The sequence below is a fragment of the Lacerta agilis genome, chromosome 16 (genome assembly GCF_009819535.1).
Source record: "Lacerta agilis isolate rLacAgi1 chromosome 16, rLacAgi1.pri, whole genome shotgun sequence".
NCBI lineage: Eukaryota > Metazoa > Chordata > Lepidosauria > Squamata > Lacertidae > Lacerta > Lacerta agilis.
Window position 1 is genome coordinate 4,816,856 of NC_046327.1, and position 23,225 is coordinate 4,840,080.

At 44.5% G+C, this 23,225-nt stretch overlaps 1 non-coding gene across 1 annotated transcript; it reads right to left on the reverse strand.

Annotated features, from left to right (window-relative positions):
- Nucleotides 1-22,198: 22,198 nt before the first annotated feature.
- On the reverse strand, nucleotides 22,199-22,357 carry LOC117061344. The gene has a single exon (XR_004428077.1). It is a non-coding gene; the product is annotated as a U1 spliceosomal RNA (small nuclear RNA).
- Between the last annotated feature and the right edge of the window lie 868 nt (nucleotides 22,358-23,225).

Here is a 23,225-nt window from a genome sequence, read left to right on the forward strand (position 1 = left end):
CAAAAAAAAAAAGGTCCTGTCTATTTGCAGAATCGCTCATGGATGAAACTTGGCTACCATTCAGTCTTATCCCACCTGGGAAGCTGAACTAATTATATAAGGCAAGAGAGAGGTTTTTTTTAACCTGGTCTTAGTGGCTAACCACAGTAATTGACAAAAACACAGGAAGTAGGGGTGAGAATAACCTTCATCATTATCTTGCCAGAAACTTCAGAAATAAGGAGACTGTGGTAGTAACCATGTTACTAGACCGTTGATTCTGACATGCTTAGACCACTTGTGAGGTAGCATTTGCACTGAAAGATTATTTGGAGATATCTAGTGTTTTGAAGCATGGTAAGTCTTCTCCATGGAGTTTGATCCTTAAAGAAATCAGCCCCGAGTGCTCACTGGAAGGACAGATCCTGAAGTTGAGGCTCCAGTACTTTGGCCACCTCATGAGAAGAGAAGACTCCCTGGAAAAGACCCTGATGTTGGGGAATATGGAGGGCACAAGGAGAAGGGGACGACAGAGGATGAGATGGTTGGACAGTGTTCTCGAAGCGACACGACTGAACGACTGAACAACAACAACAAGTCTTCTCCAAATGAAAGAGTGAACCAGATAACGCCCACATCACTCACTCATTGACTTTTGGGCACAATTTTAAGCTTAGTCCTATAAAGGTCCCAAAGCTTCTGGTCCTACTTATCTAACAGATGGACCACATATTCTCCTCTGTTTTCCTGTGACTTTAAGAAAAACTAGATCAATCAACTAGGCCAGTGATGGCGAACCTATGGCACGCGTGCCAGAGCTGGCACGCAGAGCCCTCACTGCTGGCACGCGCACCATCGGCCCAGGTCTTGAGATGGCCGCCGTGGTGCAGCGATCCCTCCGGCGCCCCGACGTGCCGTCTCTCCGCTGCCTCCCTCCCGCCCTTGCCGCCCCTCAGGAGGGGGGTGGGCGAGCGGGGGATGAGGGGCGTGGCACTGGAGCGGCGCGGGGCTCTGCGCGCCCTTCCAGTGCTTCCGGGATGGGAGGCGAGGGCGGGCGGCTCGGGTGAAGGGGCGGAGTCGACGCTGGCAGCCGGAGGTCGTCGCCTTATGCAAGGGCTGAGTGAGTGAGGGGGAAGACGACGAAGGAGGCGCGCGCGCAACAGCCTCTCCACGCCTTCGCCGGCGCCGCTTTCCTGGGACGGCCGGGAGAAGTCGCTGCTGCTGCCTCAAGTCCGCTGAGGGAACGAGGACCCTCCGCTTCTTCAGGGGCAGCAGCAGGTGTGGGGCCCGAAGCCCCTTCAAAAGGAGAGCCGCTGCTGCGTCTTCATCTCCTTCGAGCGGCGTCCGCCCGCGCCCTCCCTCCGCTCCCGGCTCCTTTACGAGGCTTCCCGGGCGCCTCGGGTGACTGGCTCCTCCCCGCTCCCTTGGCGAGGCGGAGGCGTGCGTTTGTTTGTCCGCCTGTTTGGTCTCCCGAAAAAAGGCTTTCCAATCCGCGCACCGTCGCCGTTGGTTTTTTTTTTTTTTTTTGCCCCGGCCGCTGTGCTCATGTTTCCCTCTTGGGCGACGGGAGTGGCGGCCGGTCTCATCTCCTTGCACTTCCTCCAGAAGCTCCCCAAAAAAATCTCAACAAGTTTGGGCACTTTGTAATAAATAAGCGGGTTTTGGTTTACAGTTTGGGCACGCGGTCTCTAAAAGGTTTGCCACCACTGAACTAGACTGATCTCTCAGCAAGAGACTTTTAGTATATATTCAAGGTGGCTATTTCTCAGTTGTGGGGGAAATGAAGTCTGGTTAATTTATATACAGTACTTCCATTTAAATATCAGAATAATCAATAGGTTTAATGCATAGAGGGTTGGACTTAGTCTTGAGTTCAAAGCCCTTACCCGTGTCCTCAATGGGTGTCCTTGGACACATTAACTCTCTCTCTCTCTCTCTCTCTCTCTCTCACACACACACACACACACAGCTTTTCATCCATTAAACTTCAGTAGCCGACCTCACAGAGTTGCTGTGAGAATCAGAGAGATGAAATTACATAGTACTTGGGAATGACTCGGGTGTGTCAAAAGCATATTTCATATTTGTTACTAATGACAATGATAACCTTATTGGAGTGGATTTTATGACATCATCATTATACTCCTGTCCTCCTCGATAAAATGTAACCACGCCGAGGCTCGCACAAGTGTAAATAAATTTGCATTCCATTGCTTTCAGGGAAAGAAAAAGAAGTCCAAGAAAAACTCAAGCTGACACCAGAGATAGCTGCCCAGCACGGAGGTCATCATCGCCTAATTAGTTTTGCTACATTGCCACAATAATTTTGCCTGACAGGACACTGAATTGAGTCTCAAAAAAGCAATCAGCAACTAACAAGCATGATGGGCATTAGTTACAGCTAGTGACAGAGTAATTAGCAACTGACTGTGCCACTTTACATGAAAGACCAGGAGACGCACAGCTTTCTTTTCACCAAAGGCCAATAACACTCGTGCTTGTAACAACATAGAAATGCATGATATTTCTGGAGTCAGGGACACAGGAATTCCACCCCACCACCCATTCACAGAAAGTTCTCCATGCTTTGGGGACTGTTTATGTAAATCAGCTTCTCTCCACTAACCCTGATTTGAGGGAGCTATATGACCTGGGTTTGATAATGGGATAATATATTCATTTTATGGTGTTATGTGTTCACTGGCTAAATCAGCCATGGGGAGCCCTCCAGGTGGTTTTTACTGTATTCAAACACATGTGAACAATAAAAGAGAGGACAACAATAATCCCCAAATGCTTGAAGGAATAAAGAAAGGTGGGGGACACAGAATTCCAAGCGCAAGATGTTATTGGCAGTTCTATTTTCAACACCTTTCCTAATGATTCCTAACAATGAATTTAATTTTTTTAACAACTTAGAACCTTGGGTCAGCATTTTCATTTGAGCTCTCTACTATGACTCTAAGTACTTTTTCTGAGTCAGTTATTGCTAATTCAGATCACATGAATGTATACGTGAGATTAGGAGGGTTTTGTTGGGCCTCCATACTTTCGCTGAGTAGTATTCAACTAACTTTTTACTCAGAATGGGCCCACTGAAATTAATGAATATGATTAAGTTAATTCAATCAGTTCCAATAGGTCTACTTTAATATGCATTTTTGCACACACCTTTCCATTATCAACTCATTACTGTACACAGTCTTTTGGGTTGTTGTTGTTGTTTTTGCTGGGAGAGCTGTATCACAAAATTCAGAGAAATGTGAAGTTTGATGGATAGCTTGGTTTTGGTTAGCATATTTGTTTGGGAAGTGTGGATTAGATAGAGTTGAAAACCAGCATGGTAGAGGAAACTTCTCAAGTGAGAAAATGGCAGGATTATATTGCTTTTGTCCCACTTAAAGAGCTGCACATAAAACACACAATGTGCTTATTGTTTGAATAAGGCCTTGGAGAGTTCCTGCAGGTTATTCCCCCTTTTTTTGTTCTTCCTTGTTGCTCTGGAGATAACCCTTTGTTTTCCAACTGTGAACATCATCAACCATCAACCAACTCATTAATGCACCATGACTACAGGACACTACATTTATCTCGACACATTTTCCACAAAGATTCCTCCATGCGCCTATTCCTCTGGACAGAAGAAATAAGCATATTTCAACAATGCAGCCCACAGCCACACCTGTTTTTTTTCTTGCTGTTGAAAATAGTTTGTACTGCGCTGAACTTAACAGCTGCTCTATCATTGATTAAAATCAGGGTAAATAAATTACAGTGTGTTGCATTTTAAAAATGCTAAGCACTATAATGGGATTAATTTGTTTCATACATTCAGCCATAATTGGGGGTTGGAAGGTATAATTTCACTTTTTATTTTGCATTTCCAGCTGATATTAATTTTCTGTTTGAGTTGCAGTGCAACCACGTTTCTTCAAACACTAATGGCACTGAGTTAGAAGCTCTGGTTTGATCATTTACATACATATGACCCTTATGGCAGGTGTCCTGCAGTGACTGTATTAGTTACTGGTTCCTGTTGTTAACTTTATTGTGCAGAAAAGTCCCATCTAAACTTACTAGAGGTTTATGCTGCTGTTCCCGTAACATGCCTAAACACCTACAATTATCTTTAAAACTCTAGAAAGTACCAAACACTTACACACACACACACACACACACACAATATGTCAGAATTATGAGAATTTCCTAGCAAACATGCTTTGGTTCTGACAGCAATATCACGTATACTTAGGGATGGGGAAGAAAATCCATTCAGTTGGCTTTTAAAGGTGAACTCAACTCATTTTTACATGCCTTCCAAAATAATGCATGAACTGAAATGCAGCCATCATTAAAAACCAAACAAACACGCCTCTCTGAATTTTTCAGTGCAGTTTTCTAGCAGAGTAATGTGTCTGAAAATGTATGTACAAGAGTAAAGTGTACATATAAATGCATATATTGGTGAAAATAATACACACATTTACAATGTATTGGTGAACATGGTGTATATTAGGCAAAACATTAGGACATATTCACACTACAGCCATATTCTCAAAGAGGATTGAGTGGGTGGTAGCTGAACAACTCCAGGCACTCCTGGAGGATGAGGACCATTTGGATCCCTTCCAATTGGGATTCAGGCCTCATCATGGGACTGAAATTGCCTTGGTCACGCTGGTCGATGATCTCCGCAGGGTTCTGTCCTCTCCCCCATGCTTTTTAATATCTATATGAAGCTGCTGGGAGAGATAATCAGGGGGTTTGGGCTGGGTGTTCATCAATATGCAGATGATACCCAGCTCTACCTCTCTTTTAAATCAGAACCAGTGAAGGCGGTGAAGGTCCTGTGTGAGTAACTGGAGGCGGTTGGAGGATGAATGGCAGCTAACAGATTGAGGTTGAATCCTGACAAGACAGAAGGACAGGTGTGGAGGACTCTCTGATCCTGAATGGGGTAACTTTGCCCCTGAAGAACCAGGTGCACAGCCTGGGAGTCATTTTGGACTCACAGCTGCCCATGGAAGTGCAGGTCAATTCTTTGTCCAGGGCTGCTATCTACCAGCTGCATCTGGTATGCAGGCTGAGACCCTACCTGCCCGCAGACTGTCTTGCCAGAGTGGTGCATGCTTTAGTTATCTCCCGCTTGACTACTGCAATGCGCTCTGTGTGGGGCTACCTTTGTAGGTGACTTGGAAACTACAACTAATCCAGAATGCGGCAACTAGACTGGTGACTGGAAGTGGCCGCCAAGACCATATAACACTGGTCCTGAAAGACTTACATTGGCTCCCAGTACGTTTCCAAGCACTTCAAAGTGCTGGTGCTGACCTTTAAAGCCCTAAACAGCCTCGGCCCAGTATACCTGAAGGAGCGTCTCCACCCCCATCGTCCAGCCCTGACACTGGGGTCCAGCTCCAAGGGCCTTCTGGTGGTTCCCTCCCTGCAAGAAGAGAAGTTGCAGGGAACCACGCAGAGGGCCTTCTCAGTTGTGGCACCCACCCTGTGGAATGCCCTCCCATCAGATGTCAAGGAAATGAACAACTATCTGACTTTTAGAAGACATCTGAAGGCAGTCCTGTATCGAGAGATTTTTAATGTCTGAAGTTTTTACAATTTTTTAATGTACTGTAAGCTGCCCAGATGGGTGGGGTATAAATAATCTTCTTCTTCTTCTTCTTCTTCTTCTTCTTCTTCTTCTTCTTCTTCTTCTTCTTCTTTACATCTGCATTCATGGTTAGCAGCTTTGCCAAAGTGAGACTGAAGGAAGTCATTGTCTGTTTTGAAAAAAACAAACAGACTAACATGGGAGGATTAATTGATGCTGTTTAGCTTCTCTTTACCCTTCTTACATTTCTGGCCATATAATTTGTAGACATGTCAGTATGCTCTGTGTGTGTGTGTGTGTGTGTGTGTGTGTGGACGGGAACTAGACTTTTGCTTACATATATATTTGGTCTGGCTCCCATTGTCTCCAGGATCAAGGTCCTTGGTTTGCAGCTTTCAAGAGCTGTCCATCTGTGCTGCTTATGTGCAAGGATCTTTGAGACTGGTAGTTCTTAGGAGTGCAGGTCATACATCAAAGCACAGATCTGTCCTGCACTTGGGCTCTGGATTGCATCCATTTAGAAGGAGGAAGCCTTGGCATTGGGATGCTGTTTTCAGTAGCAGCTTCAAGTCATTCATAATATATCACTCTATCCCTGGCAGCAGTCACCTTTAGCTTTTTGACTTGTTCTCTTTTTAGCCTTTCACTCACATGAGCTTTCAGGAAGACAGCTGGAGAGGAAAGTCACTGTGGGCTTTTGAGCATCCTAAGTCCAAGACCAACAAGAGAGCGCCAGTTTCTGCAGTCCACAGTGCAGGAGGGAGTGAAGTCATGAATCTTTGATTGCCTGTATGGGTCAGAGTCTCCATTTACAGCTGAACAGGCTGGGTATTTGAAAAGGCATGTGCATCATCAGAGGTCATGGAGCAAAATGTAAATTTTGAAAAGCCCGAGCAGTTTCTAAGCACTGAAGTCCTTTTTTTTTTTTTTTTGCCTCGTGACATTTTATAGATGAGTAAAAAAAAAAAAATCTATACAACTATTTGAAGAATAAAATAAAACGTTGCTTGAAATCAAGCTCTGTCCCTGCTGGCAAGCTTTGCCATTTGCTGCCACTCACAGAAGCTCTTGGAAATTGTAAACAGTAACTTAGGCTGTAAGAATGACTGGCAAGAATAGGCAGCTGACACCAGCGGAAACAAGTTATTCAACCATGTTTCCCCACTACAAATACACATTTTCATTACATTTCATACAGGCTGGGTGACTGTGCAGGCCACCCACAGTCTGGGATGTGGTTCGCACTGGAACCATTTTGCTATCTAAGGAAACAAAGCAGAACCCAGTTTCATTTCTTTCTCTGAAAAACACACTCCCTTATGGTTTGATAATAGCTGTTTACCAGAGTTAGCCATAGTTCAGAGGCAGTGTTTCCCAAACTGGGGCCTCCAGCTGTTGTAGAATTACAACTCCCATCAACCCTAGCTAGCAAGACCAGTGGTCAGGGATGATGGGGATTGTAGTTCTAAAGCCACAGGAGACCCAAGTTTGGGAGTGGCCTTAGAGAATATTCTCCACGGGTCCCAGTTCACTGCTCATATTGTGAGACCTGCACATCCATAAGGTTAGGTGTACAATTATTGCCCACCTTCCTTGGGTTGACTGCACCAAGCTATTATCATCCCCTCAATTGTAAGAAATTAAACCAGGGGTCAGCAAACTTTTTCAGCAGTGGGCAGGTCCACGGTCCCTCAGACCTTGGGGGGGGGGGCTGGACTATATTTTTTTGGGGGGGGAATGAACGAATTCCTATGCCCCACAAATAACCCAGAGATGCATTTTAAATAAAAGGACACATTCCACTCATGTAAAAACACGCTGATTCCTGGACCGTCCGCGGGCCCAATTTAGAAGGCGATTGGGTCACACCTGGCCCCCGGACTTTAGTTTGGGAACCCCTGAATTAAACCTTATGGCGCCTTTGGAATTCTGTTAAAGGGCAGAGTAGAAATTTGAAAAACCAACAAATACCTCAAGAAAGTGAAGGGGTTTTGTTGGTTTGAATTCAGGCCACATCTGCTGGTGTGACTCGCAGGCCACCATTTGCACCATACATTTAAAGCACAACCATGGTCCCCTGTCAAATGTACAACCCTCCCCTGCATTCCTCCCACAGAGTTACAGTTCTCAGAGTGGGTTGGCAGTCAATCCCTCTTCCCAGTGAATTCTTGTTTCAGACCATCAAATAAATAGAAGGCCACGAAGGATGGCATGCAGGTTGTGTACCATTTGGTGGGTTCAGGCTTGGGGTTGTTCAAGTTTGGGCTAGAAGGGGAAACATTTCCTTGGAAGCGTTCCCCTTCTCCGAGGTACTTTATAGGGCATGCTTACCATTTGTAAGAGGGGACACGGGTGGCGCTGTGGGTTAAACAACAGAGCCTAGGGCTTGCTGATCAGAAGGTCAGCGGTTCGAATCCCCGTGATGGGGTGAGCTCCCGTTGCTCGGTCCCAGCTCCTGCCCACCTAGCAGTTCAAAAGCACGTCAAAGTGCAAGTAGATAAATAGGTACTGCTCCGGCGGAAGGTAAACGGCGTTTCCGTGCGCTGCTCTGGTTCGCCAGAAGCGGCTTAGTCATGCTGGCCACATGACCTGGAAGCCGTACGCAGGCTCTCTCGGCCAATAAAGCAAGATGAGCGCCACAACCCCAGAGTCGTCTGCGACTGGACTTAATGGTCAGAGGTCTCTTTACTTCTACCTTTACCATTTGTAAGAGGCAAATTCTAATACCTTGCTCAGTCAAAGAGCAATGGGAGAAATGTGAGCAGGGGGTACAAGTGCTTAACATGCCAAGGTCCAGAACCTTTTGTTCCACTGAGTGCCTGACATTACGAAATCTTCCTATCTTCCCATTGGAGATGGGACTTCTAACAGAGGCTAATATGAGTGAGGAAAACTATGTACAACTCCCAGGATCTCTGTTTGTGCATAGCCCTGGAAGATACCTGAAAGCTCCTTCTCTTTCACTTGTTGAGTTGCTTGTTAGTAAATGAATGAATTATACGGAGGGGGGAGATCATGCTATTGCCACCAAGCAGACTGCTGTCCCTCAGCTGGTTGAGGCTACAGTGGCAAGTACAAAGTAGGTGGTAGAGAAGGTTTAGGGATGGGTGGGACCTGACCACTTGCCAGAAAGTATAATCTCCACATCACAGCAGTTTTTAAAAATACATTTTTATTGGCTTTACATAAATTTATACATTTTAACTTTAACTATTTGAAAACACTAAAATAAAAGGGTTCTTTTGAACCCTCGGACCTCCTCCCATCCCTCCAGAGGTTCCATTTCCAAGGAAACATATCCTTTTCCTGCACTTTTACCGTTATCTATCTGTTACATGGGATGCGGGTGGCGCTGTGGTCTAAACCACTGAGCCTAGGGCTTGCCGACCAGAAGGTCAGTGGTTTGAATCCCTGCGACAGGGTGAGCTCCTGTTGCTCAGTCCCTGCTCCTGCCAACCTAGCAGTTCAAAAGCATGTCAAAGTGCAAGTAAATTAATAGGTACTGCTCCGGTGGGAAGGTAAACGGCGTTTCCGTGTGCTGCTCTAGTTCGCCAGAAGTGGCTTTGTCATGCCTGCCACATGACCCAGAAGCTGTCTGCGGACAAACGCCTCCTCCCTTGGCCTTTGGAGTGAGATGAGCTCGCAACCCCAGAGTCATTCGCGACTGGACCTAATGGTCAGGGGTACCTTTACCTTTACCTATCTGTTACATATTCATAGTTTCCAATGTTCATTTCACATTACAAGGGTCATTGTATCCCTGCCAATGATTTTTTTTTTTATGAAGAATTTATTAACATTTTCATAATACAACACATACCCAGACCCACACCTACAAATACAAAACAAATACAAATACACATAATGCCAGGATTCTTCTTCTTGTTTATATACCTTACAAAAAAAAATTTCTATTTCTGAATCTTGACGTTTGACTTCCCCCGCCTTTCACCTTCGGTTTTAAATCCATATTTTACTTTCTTAACAACTTTTCTCTTAAAAAAATTAACTTCAATTAAAGATAACACTATTCTTTTAATCATCCTGTTATAACATAAATCTTAGCAGAATATTTTCATAAAAACTAAACTTATTTCTTCTGTCCTTTATCATGCTGCTTTTAACTTAAAATCCAATATCTCCTTGCTTATTCAAAATAAACTTATAATTAACAAACTTCACTCTCCGATTTCAGATACCATAACAGACCATTTGGGTTTTACATTTAATATTTCATCCCACCCCTCCTCTGTCCATTGTCTTTCTCTGTCTTTCGCCAGAACCAGTCCTCCAGCTGTCTTCTTTTCCCAAATGTCCACAGATCCAGGCACCATTCACAACAGACCTTGCATCGAGCTTCAGGGTACACATCACATCCTTCCTGGGCTCCTCCGCTTCTTTGTAGCATACTTCTATTTCTTGTAGATATCTTAATTCCATGTCCCTTGCCCCCGAGCTCCCACCTCGGGGTCTGGATATTATAAATTTTCCCGTTCCAGGGCTGCCACCCCCAGAAAGCGGTTCCTTTTCCCGGAGTCGCCCAGCCATTTCAAACCATCCTTCAAGCACCCCTTCCAGCTCTTTGCCAAGGTTTGCTTCCATTGTGTAAAACTTTTGAAAAGCCTCCTCTGTGGGAGATAGATTCTTTTTATTTATAATCCCACTCAAGACTTGCAATTTCCGATTAAGCAGTTCCAGCCTCAAGACAGTAAACATTTCTTCATCCTTTAGGACTTCCGGCTGGCGACGCCATAGCGGGTGGTCGGGGCTGCTTCGGCTGCGAGGCGCCCGATCCATCCCGGGGGTTAGGAGCCCCGCAACCGCAAAGCGGGGCTCCGGTTGGGGTGCGGGAAGAGCGTCCCGCACCCTGGGCTCCCCGGCTGCGCCCACGGAGGCTCCGAACCCTTCCCTTGCCCCCCCTGTAAAGGGGGAGTGGGGGTGAAGGGACAACGGAGCCGGGCTTACGGGGATATGCCCCAACCGGGATGCAAATGCGGCGACAAAGCCCGCGGTGAGCGTCTTAGTTCTACCTTTGAAGAATGGAGCCAAAGGAACCCGGTGGTCGTGAGTAATTAATTTGACCAGAAATCGAGCTTTTGGAACGATCCGGGGGGAAGGAGAAAGGCAGCCTGCCTTCTTCCCTTCGAGTTAAAGAAGCTAACCAATTTGAGCAACTGCTGCTACAGGACTGCTACAATGTGCTTAAAATTGATACATGAGACTGGCAAACTTTTTTCTTGGGAAGTAAATTAGTGGAAAATATCTCCATTTAAAGTTGCGGTATCTGCGCTCCAGTTTAGGAAAATGGCGATGAACAGAGAGGCAGGAGTAGAAATTTGATACCCACTCCCTCCCCCTCTACCAGTATGCTGGGCTTCGTCCTTGAACTGGTACTGAACTCTGGACTAAGGGACGAACAGAGGCTCACTGCTTTGAAGGTGGAACTGCTGTACAGGAAAGTCAAAGTCTTGTGTGGGGGTCTGAAAGAGAACCAATTGCCCACAGAGGAGGCTATTAAAACTTTTAACACTTTGGAAGAAAGTCTTGCCAAAGAGCTGAGAGGATGTCTGGGAAGATGGAGAGAAATGAGTGAGCTACTTCGGAGAAGAAACTCGCCTTTTGGGGGTGGCAGTCCCAAGGCGACGGTAAGATTTGTTATATCCAGTCCCCGAGGTGTGAGCTCGGGGGCCAGGGACAGAGAATTATGGTTTTTACAAGAAGAAAAGGAATGCTACAAAGAACCGGAGAAGCTGAGAGACGACGAGATGGACATCCTGGAGCTCGTGGCAAGGAGAGTTTTGGACTGTGCCTGGATCTGTGGACGCTTGGAGAGGGAAGCCACAGGGAAATTCAGTGTTGATGCCACCAGGAGAAGAATAATGGACAGAGGGGGTGTGGGGTGAAACACTAAGTAAAATTTGAAGTAGCCTGTCATGGAATTTTGAAATCGGAGGGTGAATACTGTCAACAATCTTTCTGTTTTATTTTTTGTTTGAATATGAAAGGAGATATTTTGAGTTACTATGTTATTAGCAGCAGTTTAAAGGATAGAAGAGATAGATATGATATAAATGATTGGTGAAGATTTCAATGGAAGAAGAATTATGATGAGATATTATTACGATGATGCATTGTTAGTTAAATGTTGAATATATAATTGTGTGTAATTATATAATTGAATGTGAATTTCAGGAGAAATGGTTATAAAATAGATTAAGGATATGAACTCGAAGGAGAAAGGGCAGGGGAAGTCAATGGTCAAGATATGGAAATAGAAATTTTCTTTTTAAAGAAAAGATGCAACAAGAAAACTTGACACTGTTTGTATTTGTTTTATCAATGTATTTGTTTTGTATTTGTTTAATTGTAGGTGTGGGTGTGGGTATATGTTGTTATAAGAAAAAGGTCAATAAATTCTTATAAAAAAAAAATAAAAATAAACATTTCTTCATCCTTTAGACCAGAGTTCAAAACAAGTTCAAACACAAAGTCCAGCATTTTGGAAGGGAGGGTGAGTATCAAATTTCAGTTCCTGTCTCTTCCTTCCTTTGTTTCAATTGTTTCCCACGTCAGTCCAAATTTTCCATCGCCATTTTTTCTGAAGCCAGGGTGTAAAGACCAAAACTTTAAATGGAGATATTCTCTGCCCACTTCATCCCCAAAGGGAAAACTCAGCAGTCTCAGTTTTCAAATTCCAAGCACTTTGTATCCATTATTGTAGCAGCAGTCACTTAAATTGGTTACTTTCTTTCTCTCTCCTGAAGGGAGGGAGGCAGGCTCCCTTTCCTCTTCCCCCCGGATCGTTCCAAAAATAGAAAAGTCAGTCAAATACTCACAACCACCGGGTTCTTTCAGATCGTTAAAGACAGGTAGAACTTAGACGCTCATCACAGGCTTTGTCGCCGCATTTACATCCCGGTTGGGGCATGTCCCCTATAGCCCGGCTCCGTCGTCCCTTCACCCCCACTCCCCCTTTACAGGGGGAGCGAGGGAAGGGTTCGGAGCCACAACGGGCACAGCCGGGGAGCCCAGGGTGCGGGACGCTCTTCCCGCACCCCACCGGAGCCCCGCTTTGCGGTAGCGGGGCTCCAAACCCCCGGGATGGACTGGGCGCCTCGCAGCCGAAGCAGCCCACGACCACCCGCAATGGCGTCGCCGCCGGAAGCCCCTGCCAATGATTTTAACTGTTTACAGTGGTCTTTTAAGTACCGGTATGTTAGAAAATTATTCCAGTCTTTTAAAAAATACTTGATCTTCCTGGTTTCTGATCTTTCCCGTCAGTCTCGCCATCTCTGCATATTCCATTAACTTGGCCTGCCATTCTTCTCTGATAGGCACTTCTCCCTCCTTCCAGGTCTGGGCTAGAAGAATTCCTGCTGACATCATTGTGTATATGAACAGTCTCTTGTCTTCTTTTGGTATCTCTTCACCTATTATACCTAACAAAAAGTCTTCTGGTCACATCACAGCAGTTTGGGCTTCCCTGCGGTAAACAGCTTTGACAATAAACCTTCCTTCCTTCAAGACTTTTTAAAAAATATATAAATCAGTCAGGCATGGGATGTAAGCTATACGACAGCTAACCTTTATGGACCAATGTGCTATTTCTAATCCTGTTTCAGTTGTCTTTTGTCCTTTGGATTTCATGGGGAAAGAACCGTGCCCCTCTCCATCTAAAACTGAGCACCATCGACAGAATTGAGGGCACTGAGAATCTTAAAAGGATTAGCTTCCAGGCATGGATATACGTTTTCATGCAGAATGCCTTTCTCCAGTTCTGGAGACCCAGGAGGGCTCCAGTTCATTTGGGCAAAGAAAGGAGAAAAAAGGACATAAATAGATGTTGTTTCTAGGATGACATTGTACAAACAGTGAGTGGACATCTGAGAGCTTGCCAGACACCTCTTGAGGGGACCCTAATAAGGTAGCATTCATATTCAATCACCTATAGAGAAAGTCCTTGTCTTTGTAAATGTAGATCACACTTAAATTCATGTGGCCATTAAAAATGTTTCTCAGGCATTGCTTGAGGCTACAATGATATCTCATCTTTTTCTTGGTTCATGAACAGACACCAAAGAGCTCGTTGCTGTTATATAAAAGGAAGCCATGAGTTGCTTAATGTCGCATCACAGTTCCCACACTTCCTCGTTCCTGAATAGGGTTAGGGATTCTTTGAAAATGGGCATTCGTGATCAAAGTGCTACCCACTTAAAAAGTATCTTCAATAAATAATCAAAGGGCTCCCCTGCTGTTTTCTTTAGGATAAAGTGCTCCCTTTATAATTACTGGTTTCAATTTTTTGAACCTCTAATTCTTTCCTTTCTAAGGCAAAAGGAGAGAAACAGAATGTTTGAAATAAATTGCATCCTGGTTGTGCCACTGCAAAAAAACTGAATGAAGGTGGGACATTATAGTGGTGACTATATCAAAATTGTTGCATTAATACTATCTTGTTATGGGCTGGCCAGAGCTTCATTGGACTCACATCACCTTTGACCATTGGTCAACCTAGCTGCAACGAATGGGAGTCCAACCTTGTTACATGGCATACTGTAAACCTATTGAGATCTACACCTGAAATTCTCGTAACCTGAATTTCTCTCTGGACTTTGGTGTTCTGAATGACCTGGTGCTGCTTCTCAAGGGCAACCAAAGGATCGGGAAGATGATTGGCATTGTAGCAAAATAATCATGCTACTGTTGGCATCCATCTGTCTCAAGAGGAAATTCATCTCAGGGGGACAGGGGGATCAAGATGATATATAAATGGAATTTAACCCCAAAGAAAGTAGCTCAAATGTACAAAATGTATCAAACAAATGTTGGAAATGTAAGGACTGTGAGGCGTCATTTTAACATATGTGATGGACCTGCAGGCAGGGGTGTAGGAAGGGGGCGGGGGTAGTCCGCCCAGGGTGTCCCTCTGAGGGGGTGACAAAATGGCAGGCGGCCGAGGGCTACACTCACTGACCGTATTGGAGTCGCGCTTGTGCAGTGCATGGAAACACTGTTTACCTTCCTGCCACAGTGGTACCTATTTATCTACTTGCACTTTGGGCATGCTTTCGAACTGCTAGGTTGGCAGGAGCTGGGACCGAGCAACGGGAGCTCACCCTGTCATTGGGATTCCCGACCTTTTGATTGGCAAGCTCAAGACGCAGTGGTTTAGACCACAGCGCCACCTGCGTCTAGACCTCATATAGAGATGCTAACAGTCTGATGTGCAGGTAACAGCCCAGGGTCTATCGAATATCTGAACTGAGCCACAATTATTTCATTTGGTGGGAAACATAGTGTTTCACTTAAATTCACAAAAGCAAAATATGCATGTTCCACAGAACGTGTGGACCACATGTCACTTGGAGGTTTCAATATTTCGTTCAGGGAGCATCTGGGATGACCCGTGCTCTTGCAGGGTTAAGGATTTAGCACTCTTCCTTCTCTCATTTCCATCAGATTTATTTGAAACCACAGGAGCCACATTAAGGAAAACAGCAAAACGAGCCCTCGGTAAATTGATTATAATTATGCGTGCCACACAGATGAATAATAATAATCTGCTTGATAAATTCGTAATAGCAGAAAATATTACATAGATTAAAATGATAAAGGCAGTTTCAGTAGGAAATGGGGAATAACATATATCTGGAGATGGCAGCAAGCTGTCCTTCAGTTTAATTTGGCTTCCAGCTGTGTCTCAGGTTTCGAGACGCAACTATTTATTTGAAGTAATTGTCATAAACAATCAGTCAAAAATGCAACTGGGTGCCATTGTTTTGCTTCTGATCTCCAATCTGCTGCTGAATGCAATATACTTCTATGCAGAAAGAGCAATATGCCAACATTTTCCAAGTAATTCAAAACAAACTGTTTTATTACCTAGGCTAAGGTCCATTTCACAAAGAATCAACCATTTAAAGAAACCCCAAAGGGAATATTTGCAATTGAAAGTTAGGTTCCAAGCTCTTTCTACTTGCTTGTCTTGTACAACTTTTATTGTAGGACTCGTAGGTGACTGTGCATGTGTTCAAAGAGTTTATATAGCCAAATCTGCCCTTATGGACAATAAAAGGAGACAGTGGGTGCAAGTCATATTCCAGTGGGAGATGGAAATTAGGTGGTACCTCGGGTGAAGAACTTAATTCGTTCCGGAGGTCCTTTCTTAACCTGAAACTGTTCTTAACCTGAAGCACCACTTTAGCCAACGGGGCATCCCACTGCTGCTGCACCACCAGAGCACAATTTCTGTTCTCATCCTGAAGCAAAGTTCTTAACCCAAGGTCCTATTTCTGGGTTAGCGGAGTCTGTAACCTGAAGCGTCTGTAACCCAAGGTACCACTATAATTGGGATGAGCAGGATGTTACCCAAATGAACTTCCCTAGGGATATTTAGGAAAATCTTCACCCATCTGGATTTGGGGGCTTCCAAATTGCCCAGTTTTCTTTCCAGAATAGTATTTATTAGTAGACTATTAACAAAGCCACTGTTCTTCCATTTTGAATCTCTGGAATTTGTTCAGGCTTTGGTGCAGGCAGAATTTTCACACCATTCTCAGTTACTGACTAATTTTACCCCCATGCGGGTTACTGGGTCATACCGATGCATATATGAATTTAATTAAAATGATCCACCCAAAAGGGGGATCTTCACCTGAGCATAAGCTCCCATCAAGATTCCATTTTGCACTCTGATTAATCAGTGCATACCAGTACTGATTGGGACGCGGGTGGCACTGTGGGTTAAACCACAGAGTCTAGGGCTTGCTGATCAGAAGGTCGGCGGTTTGAATCCCCATGACGGGGTGAGCTCCCGTTGGTCGGTCCCAGCTCCTGCCCACCTAGCAGTTCAAAGGCACATCAAAGTGCAAGTAGATAAATAGGTACCGCTCCAGCGGAAAGGTAAACGCCGTTTCCATGCGCTGCTCTGGTTCGCCAGAAGCGGCTTAATCATGCTGGCCACATGACCTGGAAGCTGTACACCAGCTCCCTCGGCCAGTAACGCAAGATGAGTGCCGCAACCCCAGAGTCAGACACAACTGGACCTAACAGTCAGGGGTCCCATTACCTTTTTACCAGTACTGATTAAGTTGCAGAACAAAAGGGACTCTGGTTGTGTAATGCCAAGGGGTAGTTTTCAACTAATTTTTACTAAATAGACCCACGGGAATTACTAGAGCTAACTTAGTAATGCTCATCATTTTCAATGGGTCTGCTATGAGGAAAATTTGTTTGAATACCATTGTGGTCCCTGGGAAGACATACCTGGAGGAGGGGGGCTGGAAGCATCAGACATTCCACTCTGAGAACATAGAGAGGACACCACTGTGAAAGTCTGTGTGTGGCCCTCAGTAGAGCTCTGATGTTTGCGGAAAGTGAAGGATTTACATATAAGCTAAACAAGCTATAGCTTAGGGCCAAAAAAATTAAAGGGAAAAAGCCCTGGATGTACATTTCCAAAATATAAGATACCGTAAAAAACAAAATAAAACCTACATACAGCAACAGTGTTTTGTGTTGTGTAGGCTCCTATTTTGTTATGTGCAAATGGCTTTAGATACCTATGAGGTCCATAAATTACCATATAGCATTTATTCAACACAAAAAACAGTCAAAACAAAATTAAATTAAAAAATCCTTCCAGTAGCACTTTAGAGACCAACTACGGTAAGTTTGTTCTTGGTATGAGCTTTCGTGTGACAATTTCGTGTGACAATTTTGTGTGGCAAAAACAGTGACAATTTGTTGCTGACAAAGGACAGCTGGACATATAAAGGGCCCCATTACCTTCAGTAGCTTAGGGCCTCATCAAACCTAAATCCGGCCCTGTTTGCGGGGCTCAAAAGTGAGCGTGGCAGAGGAAGATCAGAGGAAGGCATGGTTTCAAAGGACCCATAGCCTCCCCCAAGATCCTCCCCAACTCCTGGTGTAGTGAATTTCCCTCCCATTGTTCACAAATGGATGGAAATTGTTAAAACACAACCATCTTCCAGAATGGACTGGGGTGCCCAAGAACCCTGCCCTACCCTTAGGCTTGCTTATTGATGCTACCCCTGCAGGGCGTTCAGTGTGGCAGTTCAACCACCTTCAGTTCTCCCTCCCTCCTCCCCTTTAGGACTGCAGCCTTTTTAATCTGTTTATTTGGGGTGTTTATATTGCACCCTTCAACAGGATTCTCTTGGGTGGCTAGCAATCAAATAAACTGTTTAAAATGCACAATACAAACATGTCTAAAAGACAAGTTAAAAATACCAATCTATAAAAAGGGTAAGAGCAGACTAAAATCTCATGAGAGAGATAAAAATGATGTAAGCTGAGTAATAAAGTTGGTTTTTTTAAAGGTTGGGGTGAATGCAAAGCTCTTTGCCCAATGCTAGAAGGTATCAGAGAAAGCAGGAGGTGAGCCTCTCTGCAAAAGCATTCCAAAGTCATTGCACCACCACCAGAAAGGCCCTGCTTGTTTAGAACCACAACTTTGCTTGGAGGGTGGAACGCAGAGGATGCCTCTGTCAAAGATCTTCAGGTTGGGGCAGATACCTATGGAGACAGGCATTTCTTACTTTTAACCTAGTCCCAAGGCAAAAGGAGCTTAGATCACAGAATCACTCCAAGATTGCTTTTCCGTGCTGTGTTTTCATTTTAAAAAATTGCACAGGTTGCATCAGTGCTGTTGGAGATCAACAACCTTGGCAGGAGTGTATGCAGGGCTTTCCCCCCCACCGGATCTCACCAAAAATCAGTTCCGATACCTCTCAGGTGGGTGCCATTGCCTTTATAAGAGAACTAGGCAGGCATTCCTGGTGAGTTCCGGCACCTCTTTTTCTAGAAAAATAGCACAGTGTGAGAAAAATGGTTTTGCTTGGTGCAAGGTCTCAGCAGAGAAGCTGAAGGTTAAATGGTGTATGGTTCAGTATAGCTAGGGGTGTCCTGGTTTTTACTTTTTGAAACATGGCACCCCTAGTAGAGCACAGTGAGCTAGCATGGTCAAGTGCTAGTGGATATCTCTGTATACTTCTTTCTTTACATATAAGTGTGTTATAGCAGGCTAGTTCATTATGTACCAGCATCTCTTGAAGTTTATGTAGCTGGTGTGTTTATGCTTGTCTTGTGCCATGTGACAATAGACACTTTATACTCTAAACTGTACTGAGTGGGAAATGAGTTCTCTTATGCAGGAACTCTGGAAAAGGCTGATTCCTGGAAAGCAGAGAAACGTCTGGAGCTGTGCCTACTCTGCTGATCACACTGTCGAAGTGTGGCATAGTGCCAACAAACAGGCAAAGGATCCCTGGATGGTCCAGTTGTATTTCGCTATGGGGTGTGGTGCTCATCTCTGCTTTCAGGCCGAGGGAGCCAGCATTTGTCCACAGACAGCTTTTCCAGGTCATGTGGCCAGCATGACTAAATCACTCCTGGCGCAATGGGGTACCGTGACAAGTTCCAGAGCACATGGAAACTGGCTCATAGAGCCAGTGTGGTGTAGTGGTTAAGAGCGGCAGTCTCGTAATCTGGGGAACCGGGTTCGTGTCTCCACTCCTCCACATGCAGCTGCTGGGTGACCTTGGGCTAGTCACACTTCTCTGAAGTCTCTCAGCCCCACTCACCTCACAGAGTGTTTGTTGTGGGGGAGGAAGGGAAAGGAGAATGTTAGCCGCTTTGAGACTCCTTCGGGTAGTGAAAAGCGGTATATCAAATCCAAACTCTTCTTCTTCTTCTTCTATTTACTGCAGCGGTACCTATTTATTTACTCACACTGGTATGCTTTCAAAATACTAGGTTGGCAGGAGCTGGGACAAGGCGTCTCCTTCCTGATCAGTCTGGGACACTGAACTTGAACTCCAGTGATCCATGACTATCTCAACCCATCTCAACCAATGGCCAAATCCATCCAAATAGGCCTGATTTAGATAGAGCTAATACACAGGTCTAATGGTCAGCCAGAAGCTTCCAACCAGCCAGACTTCCTAGCAAAACCCAGTAAGGCAAGCACCAACTCCCTCTTCTAAATAATGGAGAAATTACGCCACTCCCAGGAAAGCAGCAGGAAATCAGCCTCTCTTCTTTTTTTTCAGAGGGAGAATATTTGCAGGAGGGAATGGAATTTCAGCACTGCTTTAGAGTGTGGAACAATAATAAAATAGATCAGGGGAAAATCGGCTGATTCCTAATAATATTGACCAAGACATAAAGCCTCTTTGAAAAATCTCTGCCGCAGTATTCTATAAGACAACATGTTACCACTATAAGCTGAACCCAACCTACCAGCTACGTATGGTGGCCTGGAGGGATGTTTTCCTTGCCGGTGAGGAATTGCAAAACACAGGCAGGCCACATGCCGCTATTTCTTAGAAGAATGATTGCTTTTCAATGGGGAATTTGATGCACAATTTAGCCTAGTGATAATAACAAGACATGTGATGTACAGTAATTATGCAGTTTTCACACTGCCGCTTCAGATATTCACTTTCTCTGCAGACAAAGGGACAGAGTTCACACATCTCTAGCCTGTCCTGGTAAATTAATATTCTACCTAAGGCTCTATGATGTTTAAGGTGGTGATGAAATCTAAAATCAGAGAAAGATAAAAATAAATCACCACGGAGAATGTAAGCTGGATGACAGAACAAAAAATATTTTTGCACAATTATCTTCCATAACCAAATATGTTCCATAGTTTACAAAAATGCAGATCATTATATATTGTAGTAAAGGTAAAGGTAAAGGGACCCCTGACCATTAGGTCCAGTTGTGTCCGACTCTGGGGTTGTGGCGCTCATCTCGCATTAATGGCTGAGGAAGCCGGCGTACAGCTTCCGGGTCATGTGGCCAGCATGACAATGCCACTTCTGGTGAACCAGAGCAGCACACGGAAACGCTGTTTAACTTCCTGCTGGAGCGATACCTATTTATCTACCTGCACTTTGATGTGCTTTCGAACTGCTAGGTGGGCAGGAGCTGAGACTGAGCAATCCCGTCGCAGGGATTCGAACCGCCGACCTTCTGATCAGCAAGCCCTAAGCTGTGTAGTTTAACCCACAGCACCACCCACATCCCCATATATTGTTGAACATCACCCCAATCTATGAGTGGTGCAAGATTTCAAGGGTTCCAAGGCAGTGGAAGACAGGAGTGCCTGGCGTTCTCTGGTCCATGGGGTCATGAAGAGTCGGACACGACTAAATGACTAAACAACAACAAGAGCCAGGAATTAGAATGGTCTCAGGCATACCGTCTACTCCTCACAATATTTTGGTGCTGTGCACCAACTACAAGATTAGGGATGCCTCACTTTCCTCATTGTTATTTGTTTGTACAGCCAGTGTGGTGTAGTGGTTAAGAGCGGTAGACTCATAATCTGGGGAACCGGGTTCTCGTCTCCGCTCCTCCACATGCAGCTGCTGGGTGACCTTGGGCTAGTCACACTTCTCTGAAGTCTCTCAGCCCCACTCACCTCACAGAGTGTTTGTTGTGGGGGAGGAAGGGAAAGGAGAATGTTAGCCGCTTTGAGACTCCTTCGGGTAGTGATAAAGCGGGATATCAAATCCAAACTCTTCTCTTCTTCTTCTTCTTCTTCTTCTTCTTCTTCTTCTTCTTCTTCTTCTTCTTCTTCTTCTGTAATTAGACAATAATCCCAGTGAAGCACAGAGATGGTACCATTAAAACCCTGTCCATAGAGCAAAAGCATACAGGGCGTCCTTAGGTGAATCCCACCCATGGTGCTTTAAATGCTGCCCTGTTTATTTAAATGCCGTCAGTATATTTAAGTTACTAATTATTACTATTGTTGCTTATTATTGTGAACCGCCTTGGCGTTGCAAGGCTGGAGCAGACACTTAAAAAACAACAACACACAAATAAACCAATGGCCGTCGGGCTGAACAGTGTAACTCTCCCTTTTTATTGTGGCTTTGTAGCATTCTGCATTAAGAGCCTAGCAACCATGGAAACAGACACAGTTGCTCATTTCAAACAGATTGCCCAACGTCTGCTCATCCGCCGCAGCAATAGGGGAAGATCAGGCACTCACACACGTTCATTTCACAGGGGAAGGGCACTTGCCTGCTCCTTCTGTTAGAGGAATGTAGTGGTAGACACAAAGAACGAAACTGAGCTGTGAAGTTTTTAGCAATGAACTACAACCCTGGATATTCCCCTGCTCTCCAGTAAGAGCATTTCCCCACCTTCTCAAATCAACAACGATGACAGATTGTTGTAGGAATTTCTGTGATATTCATGATGGGTAAAGAGCAACTCCCAAGAGACTGCGATCTACTCCCAGTATAAAAGAACTGGCAGTGATCTCCCCATTGTCATTGGAGGGAGGAGGAGCGTGCGTTTTTTAGGGGGGGGGGAGATTGCCCAGAGCTGAGACAACTGAAGGCAGCCCTATTTAGGGAAGCTTTTAATGGTTAATAGACTATTGTATTTTAATATTCTGTTGGAAGCCGTCCAGAGTGGCTGGGGAAACCCAGCCAGATGGGCGGGGTATAAATAAATTATTATTATTATTATTATTATTATTATTATTATTATTATTATTATTATTATTATTATTTTGTACCCTGCCCATCTGGCTGGGTCCCCCCCAGCCACTCTGGGCCGCTTCCAATACATTAAAATGTCACAGATTAAAACTACCACAAATTATGTAGTCGACTTTCCCACATTTGGGGAAATCGCAGGGGTCAGCACACCCGCAGTGAAATGGATGAGCCTCACCCTGGGAAAACCTCCTTCATGATCAAGGTGTCTCCCCTGCCAGGTAAGTATTATTATTATTATTATTATTATTATTATTATTATTATTAGGGGGTCAGAGTTGTTGAGCTTTCTTTTTTCTTTTTTCTTTTTTTGACGGACACAAAATTTTTATTATTCAATCATCTTCTGATACAAAACTAAATAGTCATTTAGTAATATACATTATGCATTTCTTCTAAACATCCCCCCCCTAGATATTTTTACAGATCGTTGGAAGAAATGAATAGATAAACATGAAGACTACTACATTAAACTCCTGCCACCCAATATTGGACAGAAACAAAACAAAACTGAAACAAAAGTGAAACAAAACAAAAATTAATACAAAATAAATACAAAATAAAAAGGTGAACAGTCAAAAAAAGGAAAAGAAAAAATTAATACATTAAAATAATAAAGTAAACCTAATTGAACTTCCTATCAGACCCAACTGTACAGTCTAATCGTTGGTCCAGCGCCGAGGGCCTTCTGGCGGTTCCCTCATTATGAGAAGCCAAGCTACAGGGAACCAGACAGAGGGCCTTCTCGGTAGTAGCACCCGCCCTGTGGAATGCCCTCCCACCCACCAGATGTCAAAGAGAACAACAACTACCAGACTTTTAGAAGACATCTGAAGGAAGCCCTGTTTGTTGTTGTTGTTCAGTCGTTCAGTCGTGTCCGACTCTTCGTGACCCCATGGACCAGAGCACGCCAGGCACGCCTATCCTTCACTGCCTCCCGCAGTTTGGCCAAACTCATGTTAGTAGCTTCGAGAATACTGTCCAAAAGGACGCTCAGTTGTGGATATGCCTGGAAGCGAAAGGAAAGTCCAATGCTGTAAAGAAAAGTATTGCATAGGAACCTGGAATGTAAGAACCATGAACCTTGGTAAGCCCTG